Consider the following 24,087-nt stretch of genomic DNA (forward strand, 5'->3'; position numbering starts at 1 on the left):
GGCGCGGATGGAGGTGGGAATGAAGGGGTGGCGTCGCCGGCAGCAGGGGAAGACGGTGGGCCGGGCGGTGTCGACCACCGCAGGCTCACGACGGCACTGGGTGGGGGAACGAAAAATGGACGGAAGAGAGGAGAGAGAGATCGCGCGCGGGAAAGGAAAACACTGGGAGAAGAAAAAGAAAAGAAAGAAAAGAAAAGGAGGAAAAGAAAAATAGGAGAAAAGAAATGAGGTCCAATTCTCATAACTTGGGTAACAAAAATGATCCAACGGAAACGACTTTAAAACCATAAGTTAAATAAAATAATTTAAACGTAATGATAAAGTCAAATTGAAATAATTAAATCACACAGTAGTTAATTTAAATATTAAAAGCAATTTAAATGCATATAAATAAATAAATATCAAGAAAGCACATAAAAATAATTTTCACCAAATTAAAAATTCTAAAAATAATCCAATTAAAATCCAATAATTTTAAAATAAGAAAATAAATTTTTGAATAAATAAAAATAATCCCTCAATAAAAATACACTAAAATACGGGGTGTTACAGCTAGGCTGGAGATGTGGCTTGACCGTGAAAGGGGGTTGACAAAAACCTACTGAGTCAGTGTAGATAATCCAAATTATAAGTTTGAGATTTGTAAAGGTTAACCATTCCACTAGCATGTGGTGCACATGCGAGATTTGTGTGTAGCCATGTTTTGGCAATGGCGAAGGTCCAGGGTGCCTACGATACCGAGCAATCTATTCCGATGAAGACAGATGAAGATGCCTGAGAAAGGCTATGTAGTTGGTGTTTCACGCCATAGCAAAACAATTTTGTTAGTAAAAATTAAATTCTTGTAGCAAAGTTTGGGTGAGACAAACAAGGGTGATTTAGCCGCTGTTTCTAATTTTTGGTTGATTGAGACTGTTCATTGCTAATTCTTGGTTATTTTTTTTAGTATCGAACTATATCTCCTAGTGAGATTTTTTGTTCACATAACTTTTAATTTCGTTGGTATTTTCTGGATATCAACGATAACTTTTATTTTTGAGGCAGGATCGGTGGGTCCATGGGCCATGAATGCTGGTCAAGTTTGGTGGCTTTATGGGCAAGTTACATGTCATGGGCAACTAAGTTGACTGTGACGGGCAAAGGTGGGGGAGCCATCCACATTGGCCGAGAAACTCATTATGTCCATGTAAAGCATTGGGGTAGAGGAACTTACTGTGGCTGAACCACACAAATTTATATGGTTCAGTATACGGTCTACGTCCATGGGTTTTTTGGAGGGCAATTCCACTATAAATGGGAGTATTTTATAGTCTTTCATGGCCTCTCATAGCTCACTGCACAAATGAGGTCGATGACCCATGCTGCCTAGAGAAAATAAATAAGATTGGAGCTTCTTTCACTTTCTTCTTGAGGTTGAAGAGGCTCTCACATTCGGTCACCCAGAAGTCTTAGAGTCTTTTTTCCTCAAATCTTAGATCCCTTTAATTATGACCCCGCCATTGGTAAGTGAGGAGGTCAACATTTTGTCACTCCATCCCTTTCTTTCACTTGGCTTTATTGAGCGTTTGACCTTTTTCTCTCCTTTCCTTGTCTTTTCTATCATCTCCCTCTTTCCATCTAACACTTGCTTTTCTTTGTCCCCTTATTGTCTCTTTTATACTTTTGATGATGGCCCTTTGGGCTGGGCCTGGGACGTCACTAGCGGATTTGTTGGTGCTTCCATTTTGGTATTGATCTTAGAGTTTATTTGTAGTAACCCACACTAAGTGCTCAGGGAGCCTAATGGTCCCCTTAGTCTATCTCAGGTAGTTTTTAGGCCCTTCAACTAGTTCTCGAAGGAAACACGTGTGGGGCGGTTGTGCAGCTCAAAGGCTTTCCTTGGATTGTGTTAAGCGATTTAGATTTCCATGCGTGAAGCTTTCCTTGGAGAACTATGCGGGAGATGTACTCGACCACGCTATGTGCAAGCACAAAGCTCAGCTTGGGAGATGGGCAGGAGATGTACTCAATCGCATTAGGTACGAGCACGGTACCCAAGCATGTTAGGTGCAACCTCGGAGCTCACCTTGGAGTGATAGGCGGGAGATGAACTTGAGTGCTCTAGGTGGAAGTGCGGAGCTCTAACTTTTCATTTGCGTGGGGGTTGAGTGGTCAAGGGGCTATCATCGCCTGTTTGATGGAGTCTAGTAACTCGGCTCTGCTGAACTTGTGGGCAAGGGTCGAAGCAGTCAAGGGATTGTCATCGGTGTTGTCCGCCGCGAGTTAAGAGAACTGGCTTGGAGTTTGTTTGTAAGGATGTTTGCCTGGTAGGTTGCATGAAACTATTTATCGCTGGAAAATAATGGATATTCTTCCGATCATTTTTATTTTTGATGTGGTTAGCAAATTTTTGCCCCTTGATTTGAATAGTTGTTGGTACTTCCATTTTGGTATTGATCATAGAGTTTGCTTGTAATAACTCACGCTAAGTGGTGAGGAAGTCCGTCAACCCCCTAGGTCCATCTCACGCAGTGGTCGAGCCCATGCAAGGCGATGGTAGAGCTTGGAGGCTTGTTCCCAGAGGTAATCCGTTGGCAGCATTTGTAGCACTAGTGTAAACACTCAACATTTGCTAGAGAAGATGTTGTGTTGGTGTTGTTGTCCAAGTGCTCGTGCATGGGCATGTGACTTTTGTTTATGTGAGGATTAGGCAGTCAAGGGACTGTCATCGCCCATTATTCGTGGCATGTCCCATAACTCGTGTTTTGATTGAGTGAGGGCTGGACTGTCAAGGGACTATCACTAACTATGGTTCACAGCGAATCTAGTGACTTAGCTTTTGTTTGTGTGAAGGTTGTGTAGTCAAGAGACTTACTCGTCCATTGTTTGCGGCTCGCCTGGTGACTCGGTTGTATTTTACTCTCGTGGCTGTCTAGTTAAGAGACTTACCTTCCCATTGTCGTGCAGTCAAGAGACTTACTCGCCTGTTGTCCGCATTGAGTCCAATGACTCAACATTTCTTTGTGGGAGGGGTCGTGTAGTCAATAGACAAACCCATTTATTGTTCGTGACAAGTCTAGTGACTCGGTTTTTTTTTGTGTGACCGATGTTCAGTCAAGGGATTGTCACCGCTCATTGTTTGTGGCAAGTCCAGTGGCTCGGCTTTCATTTAAGGAGATGCTCGACTCTGTCGCTAGGTGAGAGATGTGGCATGACCACACTAGGGGGTTTCCACAAAAACCAAATAAGTAAGTGTAGATAATCTGAATTATAAGTTTGAGATTTCCAAACCTGAACCAGTCCACTAGCGTGTGGTGGAGGCTTGAGGTGCGTAGGCAGGATTTGTGGGCAGCCATGCTTTGGCAATGATTAAGGTTTGGGGTGCTTGCGATATCGAGTAGTCTGTTATGATGAAGATAGATTAAGATGTCCAAACGGTACACTGGAGGGCAAGGCAGCCAGTGTTTTGCGCCATAGGAACCGATTTTGTTAGTAAAAATGAAATTCACATAGCAAATTTTGAGAGAGACAAACCAGGGCAAATTAGCCGTTGTTTTTTATTTTTCTTGACTGAGATTTTCGATTGTCGATTGTTGCTATTTTTAGTATCAAGCTATATCATTGAGCAAAATTCACTGTTCACATAACTTTTAATTTCTTGGATACAGACAACAAGCTTTATCTTTGAGGGTGGACTTGTGGGTCCTTGGGCCATGGATGTCGATCAAGTTTTGCGGCACTTTGGCTGAGTAAGTTGACCATGACGGGCAAAGGTGGTGAGCCATCCTCATTGGCATATGAACTCATTTGTGGCTGAGCAACTTGGGGCCGCGCTAAGGTTTCCATGGTGTGAGCAGTCAGTGGCCGAGTAAAGCATTATGGCCGAGCTAAGCATTGTGGCCAATGAACTCTACGGGTGTCCATCCGAATCAGATTTTTTTCGGTCCAGCCTGGAACTTGGAAATTAGGATGAATTTGGATGGTTTCCATCTGGATTGGACCGAGCGGGTAAGTTGAATCTGGATCCGATTATGGATACCGGTTATGTGAGTTAATTATCTGTAACTGGGCTTTTTTTTTTTAAATGTCATTTTTGTCACAGAGCAACGTCGTTTTGGTTAAGCGAAACGATGTCAATTTGTATTGCTGATTACCCCCCCCCCCCTCCACGTCATTTTGGTCCCAAGCTCAGTTTCCCTCTCTCTCGATTGATCTCACTTTCCCTTCTCTCTCAAGTCTCTCTATTTATAATTCTTGAAACCCTGGTAAGAACGATACCTATCGTTGCTATCGATCCGTTACAGTCGTTAGAGGTCGAGGCCCGTTACGTATCCACATCAGTTTCCCTATCTCTCTCTCTTTCTTGATAGTTTGCCCTCTTTGTCTTTCTCAAATCTCGCTACTATGAGTATGGTCATCTCTCTCTCTCTCTCGCTACTCTCTCTTATGAGTGTTGGGTTTTGTTTGTCAGCGATGGGTGTTTATAGATTTTTGTGTTTTACGGTGTGGCTGTGATTTTTGGGTGTTTTATGATTTGTGTCGTTCTGATTTCAGTTTCCATATGAAAGGCATTGAACCATAATCAAGAAAAAAACACATCTCAAATGTGTGTAGCCATTACAACCATTAGTTATTAACACAATGTGTTCAAATTGGTGATTTAGTTGAAGCATTCTCATTGGTTGTTTGGAAATATTTAATAGATCTGATTGGGAATAGAGATAATGGTCAAATTCTTCAAAGCATTACAGATTTAGGGCATTCTGCATCTCATGCATTATGATTCAATGTGATTGCATTTTAGCTGGATGCTAAGAAATCCCTTCGACTTTCTTTGTATTGGTTGGAATATTATCAAGATGTGTTTGCCTTGTGATCCATTGCGTAAAATGGGAATTCCTTGTCTGAGGTTGTTCCAAACAAGCATAATTGCCATTTTCCATAAATTATAATGGCTCATGGTTCTGAAAGACTTGCATTGGAATTTCTTGTTTTTAGTATTATTTATGTGATAGCTTTTTTTTTTTTCCACAAAAAACAAACTTCATTAACAAACATCAACCTTACAACTATCTTACAGTCTGAAGGACTTGAGAAATTACATTGGGGAAAGATCCCCACCGCAAGCTAATGTCATTAACATTCCAAGCAAGTCTTGCAAGCCTATGCGCAGCTTCATTACACATTCTTCCTACATATGAAACTTTATAGCTGTTGAACCTTGCCATCAACTCCTTTGCGTCCTTTATGAAATTGCCTAACATAGACATGGATGGCTTAGGCATTTGCATCTCCTTTACCACGATCAAAGAGTCATTTTCAATTATGAGGTTGTTGATTCCCAAGTGAACACTAAGCTGAAGGCTCCTAAGTATCGCCCGCATCTCAATTCCTGCTGCATCACTAACATCCAACTCTCTCTTGATAGCTGTCATAAGTACCTCACCCTTACAATCCATACGAATTGCTCCAATACCAGCACTGTGATGTGTTTGAAACATGGCTCCATCAACATTTAATTTAAACATCCCTGGAGGTGGATATTCCCATATGCAATGGTGTCTCATTGCTTTTAAAGGTTTCCCTTTGAATTCTTTAAACACCTTCTGCACTGCCAGAGAATGCCTAATAGCTTGTACAGGATGTAAGCACTTATTCTCGAAAGTCATTATATTTCTTCTGTACCAACAGCTCCAAAACATCATAAAGAAAAGTTCAAGATTATCCTTCCTCCCCCATCCCATTTAGTTTGCAATATCACTGTAATTTCTATAAGAATGTTCTACTCTAGCAATAGGCAAGTGTTTATCCCAGCACTCTTGTATAGTAGGGCAGTAGCAAAGTGCAAGTGCCATGTCCTCAATCTCAGAACCACAAAATTGGCACATCTCCTCATTCAAAACCTGCCTCTTTCTCATATTATGTTTGATAGGCAAACTCTCTTTACAAGCTTTTCAAGCAAATATCTTGATCTTAGAAGGGAGCTGCATAGACCATATACTTTTCCATAACTTCTGTAGGGACATAGTCTTTGAGCACTCACCTTCCATCCCATTCTTCTTTGATGCTCTGAATAATCTATATGCACTCTTCACACTAAAACGTCCATTATTTGTAGGGGCCAAAATTAACTTATCAACTGATGTACCAGGGCTGAGAATTAGGTTCAGCACCTCATTAGCAGCATCTGTAGGTAACATTGATCTCACCTTCTCCACATTCCACCACTTGGTATGATGATGAATTAGACTGTTCACAGTTGCATTATTGTCTATGATTTCCTCTTTTCTCATGTTGTTGGCTAGATTAACATAACCAGGAATCTAATGATCCCTCCATTTATTAATAGACTTACCCTCACTTACCCTTCATCTACACCCCAGTGCTAGAAACTTTTTGACTTCCCATATTCCTTTCCACACAAAAGAGGGATTGTAGCCCAACATGGCATCCAAGAACTGGACTCTTGGAAAGTACTTAGCTTTAAAAACTTGGTGGAGCAAAGTAAGGTCTCACACATTCCCCTAGCCTGTTTGGTCTCACACATTTTGCCTCAACTAATCTGATTGTCAGGATATTTTGTTAAAATATCTGTTTAAAGTAAGGTAGTTGAGGTTGATTGGCCATACAAATATGATTAAATGTTACACTTTTATAAAATGGGCCTTGTCTAAAGGGCTGTGAAGTTTATGAGTTATCTTTCTCAAATACTTGCTTATTCTTTGTCATAGGCTAATGATAGTTTAAACTATGAAGGTATTGAAGGCCCAAAAGCCTGAGGCCCACTCATCCTTTGAGCGCAAGTCCATCGAAGCATTAAGCTTCTCAGCCACTCACCCTTTACATATCTTTTTTCTAAAGAAGCTGAGCTCTTCCAAAGGGTAGAATGGAGACAAAGTGTAGGCGACGGTTAGAAGAGAGAGAAGGAGAAATGGTGAAGGAAAGTGATAAAAGGGGACGAGGAGCAAGGATTCGGGAGGTTTTGTTTTGGTTGCTTTTGTGGTGTTTTTCCATTTTATTTTTGCTTTCTATTACAAGGGTTGCTCTGTTAGGGTTTCTGTAAAGCCTCGAAATCATCTTTTTCAAGATGATTCTTGGCTAATCTCTGCTACTAGGGTTGTAGGGAATGAGTTTTTCTTCTTCCTTCCGAGTATTGTTGGTTGCTGTGGTATTTAGCAAGACTCTGTCTCTATATTTTCACTCCTGATTCACTGCCAGGGACAATTGGTGAAGCATAATCTTTTCCTTGCAAAAAAAAAAAAAAAGAGAGAGAGAGAGGAAAATAAATGAATCTATGAACCTCTTCACAGATGAGGTAACAAGCCCCTCCTTCTGACTAATTGTGGGAGTGCATTTTTTTTTCCTTCTAGCTGGTATGTTTGTTCTCTAAGCATGCATGTCTGTTCTGGCTAGAGATCAACCATCAAGATTAATTAGGACTAAATCAATTGTATCCACTGAAACTGCATCTTTCCTTTGAGTCATCATCTGAAAATTTGAGTAATATGGAGGATAACGAGCATCATGAAGTTTTCAATCAAAATAGGACACTGAGAGAGTACCTGCAACCTATTAGGACTAGGCCTCCCTCATGCATTATTCAACCTTTAAATGCAAATAACTTCAATTTTAAGCCTGGGATGATACCCCTGATCCCCCCATTTGCAAGGAATGGAGTCTAAAAACCCCTATTTGCACATTAAGGAGTTTGAGGAGGTGTGTTCAACATTTATGGATATGACGTGTATAGAGGAGGTAATAAGGTTAAAACTGTTTCCCTTCTCTCTTAAAGTTAAAGCTAAAACTTGGTTGAACTTTTTAATACCTAGATCCATAGGAACTTGGCAGGAAATGGAGACGGAGTTCCTTAAAAAAACCTTTCCCATGCATAGAACTAATGCCCTAAAAAGGCAGATCATGAATTTTGGGCACAAAGATAGTGAAACCTTTTATCAATGTTGGGAAAGGTTTAAAGACTTATTGAATGCTTGTCCTCATCATGGGTATGAACATTGGAGTGTTATTAGTTTTTTCTATGAAGGGTTGTAACCCAAAATGAGGCAATTTGTTGAGATTATGTGTAATGGTGAGTTCTTCAACAAAGAACCAAAAGAAGCTTTCAAATACTTTGACTACTTAGCTGAGAATGCCCAGTCATGGGATGTCTCTGATTTTGGGGATAGGTCTGAGAATGTGAGGAGCCTAGCGGGGGTGGGAAATACAACCTTAAGAAAGTTGATGATTTGCATGCTGGGATAGCTTTAATCTAAAAAAAGTTAGAGACTATTGAACTGCAAAAGGTTAATGAAATGCAAATTGTACCCCATACTTCTGATAAGTGTGGAATCTATGATGAACAGGGGCATAATACCAATGCATGCCCCACCATACCTACTTTTAAGGAGGTATTACAAGATCAATCTAGTGTTGTGAACATGATTTCTAATAATTTTTCAAGGCCTTATTCTAACACATACAATGCAGGTTCGAAAAACCATCCCAATTTTAGTTGGAGGAATGGCCAACAAACCTCTTCATCCACAAGCCCTCACATTCCTTACACAGCACCACCCCAAGGATCGTCACAATACCCAAATCAACCCCATTTCAGTCAGAAAAAGAACTTGGAGGAATCTATATAGCAGCTCACTGTTAACCTCCAACAGTTCATGCAAGGGCAAGCCACCATTAACAACCAAAATTCTCAAGCCATAAATGACATAAGAGGTTCACTCATTAAAATAACCACCTCTTTGAGTGCCCAAGAAAAAGGAAAATTTCCAGCCCAACCTCAACCTAACCCCTCAAGGACAGCAGCCCCAAGGCATCATGGAAGGAGCTAATGTGAAGGTTTTTAAAGCCATCACAACCCTGAGGAATGGTAAGATCTTGGACAAACCTGAGGTTAGCACTAGTGACTCAAGTAAGAAAATTGATTCACAACTGGATGGTGAGGTAAGTGCTAGAAACTCTAAAACTCCTACTTGTACTATTCCTGCTCCATTCCCTCAAACATTGATGACTTTGCATAAAGGGAAACAAAACTCTAAAATTCTTGAAATTTTCAAACAAGTCAGAATCAACATCCCTCTTTTAGATGCAATCAAACAAATCTCACTGAACAAGTTAGTGCCATCATTCAAAACCATACACCCCCTAAATACAAAGACCTTGGCTCACCATCCATTTCTTGCACCATAGGAAACTCAAAGATTGGCCAGGCTTTGTTAGATTTAGGTTTAGGGGTAAATCTGTTACCCTTCAGTGTGTATGAGCAGCTAGGGTTGGGTGAATTAAAACCTACCTCCATAATTCTGCAATTGGCTGATAGGTCCATAAAAATTCCTAGGGGAGTTGTAGAAGATGTATTAGTACAAGTAGACAGATTTTACTATCCAGTCGACTTTGTGGTATTGGATATGAAATTGACTACCCAGACTAATGTCTCTTCTGCACCAGTGATCTTGGGAAGACCCTTTTTAGCCACCTCTAATGTCATTATCAATTGTAAGAGTGCGGTTTTAAAGCTGAGTTTTGGCAACTTGACTTTGGAATTAAACATTTTTAATTTGTGTAGGCAACCTCAAGAATTGGAGGAGATGCAAGAAGTCAATGCTTTGGAAGCAGTTATTTTGAAGATTTTCTGTTTGAAAATGATTCTTTCAAATTTTTTTTAGAAAGTGAGGATAATGACATCCCTGTTGTGTTTGTTGTAGGGAGCCCAAGTGACATCCAGTGGAGGCCTAAATTTGAACCTCTGCCCCCCATTTCAAAGTCAACCAGACCCTCAAGTGAAGAAATTCCAATATTGGAATTAAAAACATTACTAGTGAAGCTAAAGTTTGTGTATTTGGGTCTTGAAGAAACTTTCCCAGTCATAATTTCATCCCAGCTCACTACTGAGCAAGAAGGTAAGCTGCTTGAGGTCCTAAGGCAACACAAGTCTGCCATTGGATGGACCATAGTTGACATGAAAGGTATAAATCCCCTGACTTGCTCTCATGGAAGGGGCTCAACCTTCTAGGGAAATGCAAAGAAGATTAAATCCTACACTAAAGGAAGTGGGAAAAAAGGAAGTCCTGAAATTGCTAGATATATGTATTATTTACCCCATTACAGACAGCGAATGGGTCAGCCCCATTCAAGTGGTACCAAAGAAGTTTGGTATCACTGTAGTCAAAGGGGAATTAATACCTACCAAAGCAACAACTGGTTGGAGAATGTGCATAGATTATAGGAAGCTGAATGCAGCTTCTAGAAAAGACCATTTCCTCTACCTTTCCTAGACCAGATATTAGAAAACGTGGCTTGGCATGATTTTTACTATTTTTTAGATGGCTATTCTAGATATTATCAAATCGAAACTACCCTTGAGGACAAGAAAAATCCACTTTTACTTGTCCCTTTGGAACGTTTACCTTTAAAAGAATGCATTTCGGCGTTTGTAATGCCCCTGCCACTTTCCAGAAGTGTATGTTGAGCATTTTTAAGTGACTTAATTGATGACATAGTTGAAGTTTTCATGGATGATTCTTTAGTATTTGGGAAAACCTTTAATTCATGCTTAAATAACTTACAAATTGTTTTGGCCAGGTGTGAGGAGAAACAACTTTTGCTAAACTAGGAAAAGTGTCATTTCATGATACAACATGGAATAGTCCTTAGACACATTGTGTCAGAAAGTGGTATTGAAGTCGACAAATCTAAAGTGGAACTGATTTCAAACCTGCCTGTGCCCAAAAAAGTAAAAGATATCATATCTTTTTTAGGGCATTCTGGTTTCTATAGGAGATTCATTAGAAATTTTAGTGTAATCTCTAAACCTTTATGCCATTTATTGATGCATGATGTTAACTTCACATGGACTGAGGAGTGTCAAAGTGCTTTTACCCAGTTAAAAACTTGTCACTACTGCCCCCATAATCTAACTTCCTGATTGGACATTACCCTTTGAAATAATGTGTGATGCCAGTGATTTTGCTGTTGGGGCTGCACTTGGCCAAAGAGAAAAGAAATTACATTTTGTTATTTACTATGCCAGCAAAACCTTAAACATTGATCAAAAGAATTATTCTACTACAGAAAAAGAACTGCTAGCTATAGTATTTGCATTAGAAAAATTTAGGGTTTACTTGCTTGGTTCTCCTTTCATTATCTTCACTGACCATGCTGCACTTAAGTTTCTGTTGACCAAGAAGGATGCAAAGCCTAGACTCATTAGGTGGATCCTCTTATTATAAGAGTTCAACATCACATTAAGAGACAAGAAGGGGGTAGAAAATGTTGTAGCAGACCATCTGTCTCGCCTCACTCTGAACTCAATAGACCAAACTCCTCCAACCTCTGAATCTTTTCCTGATGAGCTATTACTTTTAGTTCAAATATTACCATGGTATGCTGACTTGGTGAACTTTCTAGTGACAGGACAAACTCCAGCCCATTGGACAGCACAGGACATTAGAAGAATGAAAGTTGAAGCTAAGTTTTTCTTTTACGATGACCCATATCTTTTCAAGTACTCATCTGACCAAATAATTAGGAAATGTGTTCCTAATGATGAGTTTTCTGTCATTCTTACTTTTTGCCATTCTGAAGCTTGTGGTGGGCACTTTTCTGCTCATAAAACTATGGTAAAAATCTTACAAAGTGGGTTTTATTGGCCTACCATGTTCAAAGACACTTACAATTTTTGTAAGTCTTGTGAACCTTGCAAAATCTGGGGGGCATTACCAAAAGAAATATGATGCTACTGCAACCCATTCTAGTTTTAGAGATTTTTTATTGTTAGGGTATAGACTTTGTGGGACCATTTCCCTCGTCTTTTGGATACCTTCATATTTTGCTTGCCGTTGACTATGTCTCCAAATGGGTCGAAGCCATACCTTCAAGAACACGTGACCATCAGATTGTTTTAAAATTTCTTAAAGAACATATTTGTGCACGGTTTGGTATGCCTAGAGCAATAATCAGTGACAATGGAACCCATTTTTGAAATAAACCTCTCATTATTTTTTGAAAAAAATATGGGATCCATCACAAGATTTCCACACCTTATCATCCTCAAACCAATGGGCAAGCAGAATTAGCAAATAGGGAAACCAAACACATTCTTTAGAAAACTGTCAATCCCAATAGAAAAGATTGGCCGTGAGGTTATCTGATGCACTTTGGGCATATAGAACTACCTACAAAACAATTATGGGAATGTCCCCATACCGATTGGTGTATGGCAAAGCATGTCACTTGCTTGTAGAAATAGAACATCGGGCTTATTGATTACAATTCAATTGTGACACTAACCAAGCTAGTTTATTAAGAAAATTGTAGCTTAATGAACTGGACGAAATCAGAAGGGATGCATATGACAACTCTAAGTTGTCTAAGGAGCGTATGAAGCACTTCCATGATAGCCACATTCAAAGGAAATCCTTCCACCCAGACCAGCAGGTGCTGCTATATAATTCCAGGCTCCATCTTTTTCCTTGAAAATTAAAGTCTCAATAGAATGGCCCTTACTTAGTAAAATATGTATCTCCTCATGAGGCTGTGGAACTCCTTAACCCTCAGAATGGTAACATTTTTAAAGTGAATGGACAAAGGCTTATACCTTTTCTTTCATCTTTCTCACCTGAACAACCCACATTACATTTTCTCAACACCACTGCACCTTTGGTTACTTAAGTCTTTTCTTTTACATACTACTACTAATAATGTTGTTCCTAGGTTGTGGTTCATGTTCTGTTCCTCTCTCCCTTTCTCTTTCATCTTCACTCAGGTATTACTCTTCTCACTGCTACTGTTATTTTGATCTTTGCTTCTTCTTTTTTTCTATATCATTGAGGACAATGTTAATCATAAGTTGGGGGGTGAGGATTCAACTAGTTCACATGCATGATCCCTCTTTGCATATATTGCATATCATAATGATCCACCAGAAGCATTGTCAATGATTGAGTTATAACTAGCAGCTTGGACTCCCTTTGTCTGTTGCATGCCCTGATCAGACTGGATGAAAATGAGGAGTTTTGATCACTCAAGAAAACTTTCCACACCAAGAAAAGTTTGTGTTTCATTCAAAGGGTCATACTGAGTACTGCTTGCACTAACACTTAGACTACTTGGGAAAACACTTTGTTGGTCATTAGCCTAATCATACTAAGCAGCTGTTCGAGACTCTAATGAACCATATCCTAATGGCTTAGGAAGAATGTTAAGTGAGTAGGAAATTATACTCTAGAAAAGCGACAAGCCAGAGATCTAAAAAAAATAAGAAAAGTAGGGAGTAAGTGTATCATCCATGTTTTAAAATCCAGTTGGGGAGTATTAGCTGGAAACATAATGCATGATGGTGTGGCTATGCGTGTTGGGTGGAGGTAATCCTGAAGAGTTCAGTAGGTTGATCTTTGTGTTCACTCATTTCTTCAGGACTAGATGGATTGTCAAATAAAGAATTTAAAAAATTTGATTCTGACTCTAGCACAGGCCTACAAGCAAATCTACCCAATGCATATCTCTATATTTGTGCATGCAAGGTAACAAAATACTAAAAAAAATAATAATACTATCAAAAGAAAGAAGGAAAAAAAATAATGCAGCAAGCTAAAAGAAGAAATGAAGTTACCGCCTTTAGAAACCTCTGAAAAGAAAAGTTATCTAGAAATTCATCTATCGTTTTCCCGGCAATCGTGCTAAAATTTGATTACGCTTAAACTAGTACACGGTGTTATAACATAGTTCAGTGTGTCGATCCACAAAGAGTCGGAAGAAACACAATAAGATGCAAGCTTAAAAGGAAAGATCAAATTACAATATGACATGAATCTGAAAATCCTACTTGAAACACGTAATTAAAATGATATTAGGGTAGGGATAATAAGGCAAGTAAAGTTTTGGGCCCGGATCCAATGCTCTGACTTTTTCAATCCAAACTATGTACACAATTAAGAATGATAGCACCAAATTCATAATTGGAAGATATGACATTACATTCATTTACTTTCTCAAATTTAATTCTAAAATCTATTCTCCATTTACAAACCACAGTTTTCATATATAACAATGAATATCAGATCTAAAGACGACACTATGTTCTCTAACAATAATACAGCAAAAGATCACATCAATGGCATAAAAAGCCTGTTTAAGTCACAATCATATATTTATAATCCTATAGCTCAACAAAATCAAACAATAGCAAGATTTAATATAATTGTCTCAAATTTATAATATCCAAAACAAATATAGAATTGAATTCTTGAATCTTAAATAATAAAGCTTAATGAAATAAAGTCAAAGTTTTTTCAATGATCAATTTCCGCCCTAGGCTTTAACCAAGATTTAGTTAACCATGGAAGAACAAAAAATAAATAAAAATAGTATTTTTATCCTCTCTGCAGAGCTGAGCCGTCTCCCTTTTTAAAAACTCTACAATTTCATGTTAAGGATATGCTTATATAGGGTAGAACCCTAATGTCTTCATGATTCCCGCATAAAAGTTTGCCTAAATTTTAGGACTCATCTTGGCATCCACGTACATGCTTCAGGAGTTCGAATTTAGAAATTCCTATTAGAGACGCAATTGTAGCCCTTTAAGATAGATTTCCAACGCATCAACAATTACATCAATCCTATATGTGAGTGAAAAGTTACAATTAAAATACTAAAATTTATCCAGGTTGTCTCCTAGGGCGTTTTGGACTCTGACTTTTTCTCTTGATCCGAATTACTCTCAAAGCCAATCATTATCCTTATTTGAAGAGTCCTACACTCGTTGAAAGTTCATAGCTTGTTCCAATGTCTTGCCCACTTGAAAGTCCTTTGAATTTGACTGGGTTTTGACTTGCTCTTTTATAAACCCTAGAATTAAACATAAAATTCTGCCTAGGAGTATCCCAAAGTAAATAGAAACTTAACTCAAGAATACATATTAATTCCTATAATTTCTATTCATATTTTAGCATTTTAGTCCAATAATAGGGTATTTAGAGTGCACTTTCGTACACTCATCACAACCTGTTGATTGTATTTCATCAACCTAGAAAATTTCACATCTATTTAAACACTTCAACTTAAATAAAGGAGTTCCACTAGGATTTTACCTCCATCCTAATACTTGGGGTCGTGATAGACATGAACTGACTTGACATGACTATTGTCGAGATACACAAACTTTACCTAAGACGAAACATGACATGAATACAAAAAGACATTAAGTCTTGACGTAGCGTAACTTGACATGAATGTAAGTCGACATACATGATGTACTTGATAGGAAATACTTCGTAGCATGGCATAACATATAATAGACAACATTTCGTAAAATGGCATAACAATGTGATAGACAACATTTTGTAACATGACATAACATGTAACAATGAATATTACATGACATACATGTGATAGATTAATACGTAACATGACATACTTGCATCAGATAGCACTACGTGATAGAATATATTATGTAACAAATAAGTATTTGGAGACAGTATACATCATGTGTAACAAATAAACATGTAATGATATGGCATGGCATGACATATATGATAACATACAAACATAACTGTAGTTTCCTTACCTATCACATATACACAATAAACTAATAGTAAGTTAAGAGCTAACTTATAACAATCGTCATGTTACAAGAATAGAGCGTAAAACATGAGAAGCTATAAGTTGGGATTTTAAAAGTTAAAAATTTAATCACTAACAATTAGAAACAAGGAAAAAAACTAACTTAGAGTAAAATTACCATTTTACCCTCTACATGTGGAAAAATGACTATTTTACTCATACCTTAAGGATTTTGCATCCTAACTTCAAAAATCATCAAAACTTACATTCCTCATGTAAATTTTTTCCTAAACTCAAATATCAACTCATAAAAATTTAAAACTAAACACAATCATGAAAACTCCATAGGGCCCGAAACATGCATGGGTTTTTTTTTCCTTCATTTTTGTTGCACTTCTTCCAATTTGAAAACTCATGATCAAACCAAATTTTTGTAACAAATATCTTCCTATCCTAAGTTTAAAAACATACTTAAAACATCCAACAATAATTTACTAATCATCGACCCGAAACTTTTTAGTAAAAAGATCCAAACTTTTTAACTAAAAACAAACCCTTGAATGACAAGTTTTGACCTTATGCAAAATATCTCCAAGAATTTCAAAAACATCAAATATCACTTCTAACATATTCATAACATCATCCTAGGAATAGCCATGCTTAGGATCATCAAACAAAAGTTATCAAAAATCACAAAACAATACTTGGAGTTTGCGGCTTCCTACTTAGTCCAAAAACAAAACAAAAAAAATTCTTAACTAGTTTTGATCAATCACTTGATCCATGGCTTAAAAAGATGAGATCTTCAAACCAAAACATCACATGGTATAAAAAATGTGTCCTAAAGAAGATCCAACCATTAAATTTAAAATCACTTGGTTAAAAACAACCCAAACTTGGATCTAGCTAAAAACACCAATCCTTTGGCCTAACCGAATATCATCTTGCATAAAAATTCATACCAAAAGTTTTCAAACTAACATCCTAAAATGCATATAAGAGGCTTTGGATTATTCAATAAAAATATCAAAGCCATTGAAGTAAGATTAAATCATGAAATATTCAAACTTTCTCAAAACAAAAACTGATTTTCTTCTTCCAGTATCTAAGTTTCCAGATCTAAAAATATTTCGTAAAAAACTTTAGTCATGCAACAAATCCTCAATGAAATTCATATACACATGTTGACCACACTCCATAAAAATTTCAGACCAAGATATGTCCATTAGCTTAGTAAAAAACTCTAAAATATAACACACTCTCCAGATTAATGCCCAAAATGACCTTTCTGTGGTTAAAACAACTTTTGACCGATCCGATAACCATGAAATGAAACTAATAAGATATCTACGTAAACTAAACTCAAAGAAGAATTTATGAAGTCATCACAAGAAAGGACACAAAAGGGGTCAAATATCACCACACAAAACAACTCAGAAATCTGCCCAAGAGAGCTCTTAAGTGTTTCTCTCTAATAATAGGGTGGCAAAGTGATGAAATGAAATGAAGGGTGTCTTGCATGACTCTAGACTTCTAGAGGGGGGGTTAAGGGCTTGAATGACCCTTTGATTGGAGGTGCCTATGTCACAAAAAGTGAAGAATAATGAGGGAGAAGGATAGTTGTTACTGCTATGAGGTATGGAGGGTGGTGAGGTGGACTTCCCTCTCACATCAAACACTATTTGGGTGTTGCCAAGGGTAGAGGATGGCCTGTTGTGACGCCCCCAAATTCCGCTTGGGATCGAACGGACATTTGAAGTGTCGAGACATGCAACACAAGGTTACATGCCCCCGTTCATGATATATAAAATGCAATATTCCTAACATGCATCTAGCATTATGCAATATTCGCAGTGGATAATTTTTTATTTTTTTTTAGCAATACTATGCACCAAACTTAAATATCTCAATTACTTAAAACATATGTTATTCATAATGACATACTAAACAACTGAGATCACAACACTAGTCCAAAATGGTTGTGAACAAAAGAGTGCTGGAGATTGAACTCCACAAAATACAAATAGTAATCTGAGGTAACTACATCTACGTCGCCTTGTTGCATAGTCGACTGTTTCTAGTTGGTTAACTCCCGGTTCTCCTTCTGATCCTGTAACAAAATCTACCATTCGGGGGGAATGGTAGTTGGAACTACCACAGTGAGATTTGATTACAAATCTCAACAAGTTAACAGGAAACTTCCACACAGGTTAATGATGCATGCATGGCAGTAAAAGCATAAATGCATAATCTAAACATGAACTTGAAACATAATATGAACCTGAGCATGACATAACATAAATGTGAACTTGGAACATAACGTAAACGTGAATATATCATAACATGAACTTGAAACATATTCTTGTCTCATGGGATTACCATGATTGCGTGAACGTAAACTTGAACATAACATAACGTAAAACATGACTTGAACGTGAAATGCATGAACTTGGAATCTTATTCAATAGACTTAGGGCAGGTTTGGGGGGTGGGATGAGATACAAAATTCTCATCTCATCTCATCTCATCATTACACCTTTTTCAAATCCCCATACAAAACATAATAAACAATTCAACTTTTTCAAATCTCAATTCAACTTTTTCAAATCCCAATACAATAATAATAATAAAACGTAATATTTTAAACACTAAAACAAAACACAAAATTCTCATCTCACCCCCCAAACCAGCCCTTAATCATTAAAGTGACCATATGGGTGCTACACAGGTCCCCTTGAGTCGTGTGTCCCTGCCGATTACCGCATCACATCTCAAGTTTCTATACCAAATGTGAGTGCGTTAATACTTACTCCACAGTTGTTGTGGCCCTACATATTCTACGTGTCACAATTGTTGTGTCTCACGTAGTGTATGCTCCATAGTTGTTGTGGCCCCATACTTCATGCTCTATAGTTGTTGTGGCCCTATGACTTATTTGTTTGTGCCACACTTGCTGTGGACACACGTAAAATAAAGTTTGGCTCCATCGGCGTTAGTGCCTGGCGCGCTATGGTGACCAGCTAATTAAGCCCCATTCGCAACCTGTTGACTGTACTTCGTCAACCCAGGGAATTTCACACCTATTTAGACTCTCCAGCGTGAACAAAGGAGTTCTACTAGGATATTACCCCATCCTAGCACTTAGGGTCGTGATTGACATGAATAACTTAACTGGCATACATGACATTTCGTAACGTGACGTAACATGAACATGACATAAAAGACAGAAGTCCTAACGTAACATAACGTGACATGAACCTAAGACGACATACATGACATACTTAAAGACATAAATGTAACAGAGAACATTTCATAACATGACATACATGTAACATGCACCAATTCGTAATATGGCATACCATATAACAGACAACATTTCTTGACATGGTGTAACATGTGACAGTGAATATTACGTGACATGAAATACATGTAACAGATGGCATACTTAACTTAACATGACATACTTGCAATGTATAGCAATACGTGACAGAATATCTTGTGTAACAGATGAATAATTCATGACAGAATAAATTCTATGTAACAGATAAATATGTAATGACTTGACATGACACATATGATAACATGCATACATACACTTTAGTTCCCTTACTTATCACTCATACACATTAAATTGATAGTAAGTTAAAAGCTCAATTACCTCGATCTTCGCGCTTCGACACAAAACTCAAGTTCGATCAAGCGAAATTGAAAGTAGTGATTTCTAAAAATTAGAACTTAATCACTAACAATTAGGAATATGAAAAAATATCAACTTAGAGTAAAATTACCATTTTACCCTCTACATGTTGGAAAATGACCATTTTACCCCTAACTGAAGGATGTTGCATCCTAACTCTAAAAATTACCAAAATCTACATACCTTATGTAAATTTTGTCCTAAGCTCAAATATAAATTCACAAAAAATTAAAACTAAACACAACCTTTTAAACTCTATAGGGCCGAAACTTACAAAGGCTATTTCCTTTGATGTTTGTTGTAATTCTTTCAAATTTCAAAACTCATGATAATATATTCCTAAGAATAATCATGTTTTGAATCATGAACAAAAGTCATCAAAATCACTAAAACCATACTTGAACTTTTTGGTTTCTCTTCTAAGTTCAAAATAGAATTTTGTTTCTAACTTGTTTTGATCAACCTCTTGATCCATGACTTATAAAAATGTGATCTTCAAACCAAAACATCACATGGTTTAAAAAGATGTTCTAAAATAGATCCAAGCATCAAACTGAAGATCACATGGTTAAACACCAACCAAAACATAAATTTAGCCAAGAAGATCATCACTTTGGCCTAACCAAATATCTCCTTGTATAAAATTTCATATCTTCGAAACTAACATCAAATATCTTAAAAATAATATTCTAACATGTATATAAGAGGCTTAGGATTTTCCAATAAAAATACCAAAGCCATTGGAATAAGATTAAACCATAAAAGATTTAAACTTTCTTAAAACATAAACTGTTTTTCCTCCTCCAGTTTCTAAGTTTCTAGACCTAAGAAAATATTTCACCAAAACTTTTAATCATACAACAAATCTTCATCCAATAATCATATACACATGTTAACAGTACTCCATAAAAATTTCGGACCAAGATCTATTCATTAGCTTGGTCAAAAACTCCAAAATATAACACACTCTCCAATTTATCGCCCAGAATGACATTTCTGGGGTCTAAACAACTCTTTACCAACTAAATGTTTTAAAAATGGAATGAATAAGGTATCCACGTAAACTAGACTCCAAAAGAAAGAACTTTCATGAAGGAAACTTTGCGAGAAAACACTTACCAAAGCTTCGAAACAGGCGTTCAAAAGAGGTAAGAAAAACTGTCCGAGAGTGTCTTTTGTGTTCTATGGAGGAAAAGTGTAAAGGAGAGTTGCTTTTCATGGGAAGTGGACTGGAGAGCCTCTTACACAAGTTATGGAAAGTGATAGGACTGAAAGGAAGCTTGATTGTTGCCCTTGTCTTCTCATAAAAATTAGTCCAAGATTTTTTCTCAAGGTGGAGTGTAAGAGTTAAAGAGTGAGGTGGCCCTTTAGCTTTGTATTTCAAGAACCTTCTAGGCCCTTCTTTGTAAAGATCTGGCCAGCCAAGTGGGGGTACAAAACTTAGCCATGAAGCAATGCTAATGGTAACCAATTTCATGGGCCTTAATGGGCCTAAACCGAATGGGCCTAAATTTTGGGGTTTAAAGAGGGTTTGGGTTGCTATCAAGTCCAAATCCAATATCACTTGGCCCAATCAATTTTTCAAGGTTAACAAGGTTGGATAATGATGTTCTAACACAAATTTGAGGGATTAATAGCATGTGGAAGTGATTTAATCAAGTGATTAAACACAATGCTAGAAATCAGATTAGAAAATGTTTAGAGGGCAAATTTAGAGTTTTGGGGAAACCGTTTAGGGTTCCGATTTCAACAATGTTTTTGGCCTTTCAATTGGATTCCCACCATTTAGGGTTTTACTAGGATTGAAAACCTCTTTGGTCTGGCACAATTTGGTTGATCAGATGTGATTTTGAAACACTGCAATTGGTACGCTTATCGAGGTTACTATTCACTCCAAAAAAGTGAATCGTAAACTTAGCACTAAAAATTTCTAAATATTCATATTAACCTACAGTGAAAATATTTTACTGAAATTCAACCTCGAAGTGCCCCTAAAAATAATTTTATAGTTTCAAACAGGCGTTTTGTCCGAAAATATGAAAATAAACTTATTGTGCCATAAAATCCTAGATAATCAACTGAGTCTAATGGCATAGACCATAACGCATTCTGACACTTCTAGCTATCTCAAATAAATAAAACTCATATTTCTAGCACCATAGTGAGTGATAACATTGGCTATGTTGATGGACTAAAACCTACACAATTGGTCGATTTGTAAAAACTTATGGAGTTTTCGCGAGATTCCTAGAGTCAATAGAAATTCCACCAATAAATTTCTAGCAGGCTATTACACCTGCCATGTGGAGGAGGAAACTTCCTCTGGAATCTTTGCCAATGTGGCAAAATCCGGGGGCCTTAACTGGGCTTCAAATTTGGGGTTTAAAGGGGGTTTGGTTAGGGTTTGATAGCATCTCAAACCCAAATATAATTTTTCATGGCCCGATCAAATTCAAAGGTTTAAAAGGTTGAATAAAGATATCATAACAAGAATTTAATGAATTAATAGAATGTGGAAGTGATTTAATTAAGTGATTAAACACAATGCTAGAAATCGGATCAAAAAGGGTTTGGAGGCCAATTTTAGGGTTCGGGAAAACCGTTTAGGGTTTTAGTTTCAACCAAGTTTTTGGGGTTTCAAATGGATTCAAAAGGTTTAGGGTTTCACTAGAGTTGAAACACTCTTTGGTTTGCCACAATTTGGTTGATCAGATGAAAATGAGGGTTTTGCTTAGGTGGCATGATCTCACACCATGATTTCCTTCACAAATCCATCTAATGGTTCCTCATATTGCCAAGTGGCTAATATTGTTCACCAAATGTGGCTAAGATCTTTCCAAGTGTCCAGATAAAATTTCTCTAACCTAATTTGGACATTCTATACTATGATTTTGAAAACACTGCACTACTATTATTATGGTTACTATTCACTCTGAAAAAGTGAAAAATGAACATTGCATTGTAAAAAGTTAAATATTCATACAAACCTAACTGTGCAATTTCTTTTTATTGAATTTCAATTCTGAAGTGCCTCGTAATAAGCAAAATGTGTTTTTGAACAAGCATATCGTCTGAAAAGTGAATAATCAACTGAGTCTAATGTGGCAGACCATATCTCAAATTGACACTATTAACTATCTCAAATAAATAAAATTGCACTTCTGGCACCATAGTGATGAGTGATAGCTCTGACTATGCTGACAGACTAAATTATACGTGATTGATCGAATCGTGAAAACTTACGGTGTTTTCACAAGGTTCCTAATGCCAATAGAAATTCCACCATTGAACTTCTAGCAGACTGTTACAGAAAAAGTTGCTTTCATCTTCTAAATATGTTGATTTCACATGTGGTGATCCATGTGTGCCTCAGCAGAACAGTATCACCAGTTGAGAAAGTGCTCTATGTGGGGCAAACATATGTGATATGATGCCGACATAGGTAAGATTCTTTCGATATCTATCAGGCTTTATCTGGACAATTAGTTATATCCCGTGAAAAGTCATTATTTTGCTTGATTGATCTCCTAGACGAGTTTGGTCTATCAATTCCTACTAGCAAGCATGCACTTTCGCTGGTATTAGTTGGATTAATAACAAGAACGTTGCTGTGCACGTACGTTCTTCGCTGGTAGTAGTTGGACCCCTGTGTGTGTGTGTTATTCTTCCCAATAAATAACAATTTGTTCTCAGTTTTCTATGCTCATTCTCTTAGACATTGCAATCTATGCTCATCCATTTCTTGACAATTATAGTTCATCTTCTTTGCATGCTAGGTAGTGATAATGGTACATCTTTTATGGTCCCGTAACTCATAGCTTTCTTGCATGTTGATGGGTCATGCGAGAGGTAAGTCTTGTGCATTGTATATTTTACTCTTTTTTCTTTTGTCTGCAGGTTTTAAATTGCAATGCTTTTTTTTTTTCCAAATGATTCTGGTAGACTACTCGGTCCTTTTTTGCTGAAATTCCATATGCTCAAAATTAAATAATTCGCAAATGATTTGTTAACAGATACCATGATGTCCCATATGCTCAAAGTCAGTGATAAAATATTGTTATACTTGGAAGAGAATACATGAGGAGGTGGACTTATTTAATTGAAGCTCATCTTATGTATTGTTATACTTGATCTGCATATTTTGAAGAAGATTCAGTACATATGTAATATGTAGTATCATTGTATTAGTCTATTTAGTCGTGATGTATTATTATTTATTTTGTTCTTTGTAAATTGATGTTTTGCATTGTGGTGTAAACAACAATATAAAATGTAGTATGCATGTATTGCATGTGTGTTGATGTATTATTATTTATTTTGTGTAAAATAAATAATAAACATAAAGGCCAATAAGAAAAAGCTTTTTGAATTCTTAAAAAGATTTTTTTTAAAAAAAAAAAAAAAAAAAAAAACTCTTTCGAAAAATGTTTAAAATATCTTCTAAAAAAATTGGGTATTAAACATGATATCCAATTGTTTTTGTTTTTTTTTTTAAAAAGTGGTATAAAAGCATTTTAAATAGTTTTAAAAAAGTCTTTTTCAAAAAACAAAAAAACAAAAAAAGTAATAAACCAGGATAACCGGGTTGTAACCTGGATATTTTTTTTTTTCCGACTCGAAATAAACCCGGATACACCCGGGCCAGGTACTAGGTTTTCTTTTAAATGAACCCTAGTTTCAAAACAATGTCGTCTCGATTTGACACTAGGGTTAAAAGAAAAATGCTAAACACAACCAGCTGGGGGAACCGCTCAGTAAACGTTGCCCATGTGGCATAGAAGAAACGGTGTCGTTTATATCACTATATATGCACCAAACTCTCTCTGCTGCAGCCCACTCTG

The 24,087-nt window shown here is 37.0% G+C and overlaps 1 non-coding gene across 1 annotated transcript; it reads right to left on the reverse strand.

Moving 5' to 3' along the window:
- Positions 1-7,877: 7,877 nt before the first annotated feature.
- On the reverse strand, positions 7,878-7,985 carry LOC118349149. Its single transcript, XR_004802139.1, has one exon. It is a non-coding gene; the product is annotated as a small nucleolar RNA R71 (small nucleolar RNA).
- Positions 7,986-24,087: the final 16,102 nt, after the last annotated feature.

Source organism: Juglans regia, chromosome 7, assembly GCF_001411555.2.
Source record: "Juglans regia cultivar Chandler chromosome 7, Walnut 2.0, whole genome shotgun sequence".
In the NCBI taxonomy this organism is placed as follows: domain Eukaryota; kingdom Viridiplantae; phylum Streptophyta; class Magnoliopsida; order Fagales; family Juglandaceae; genus Juglans; species Juglans regia.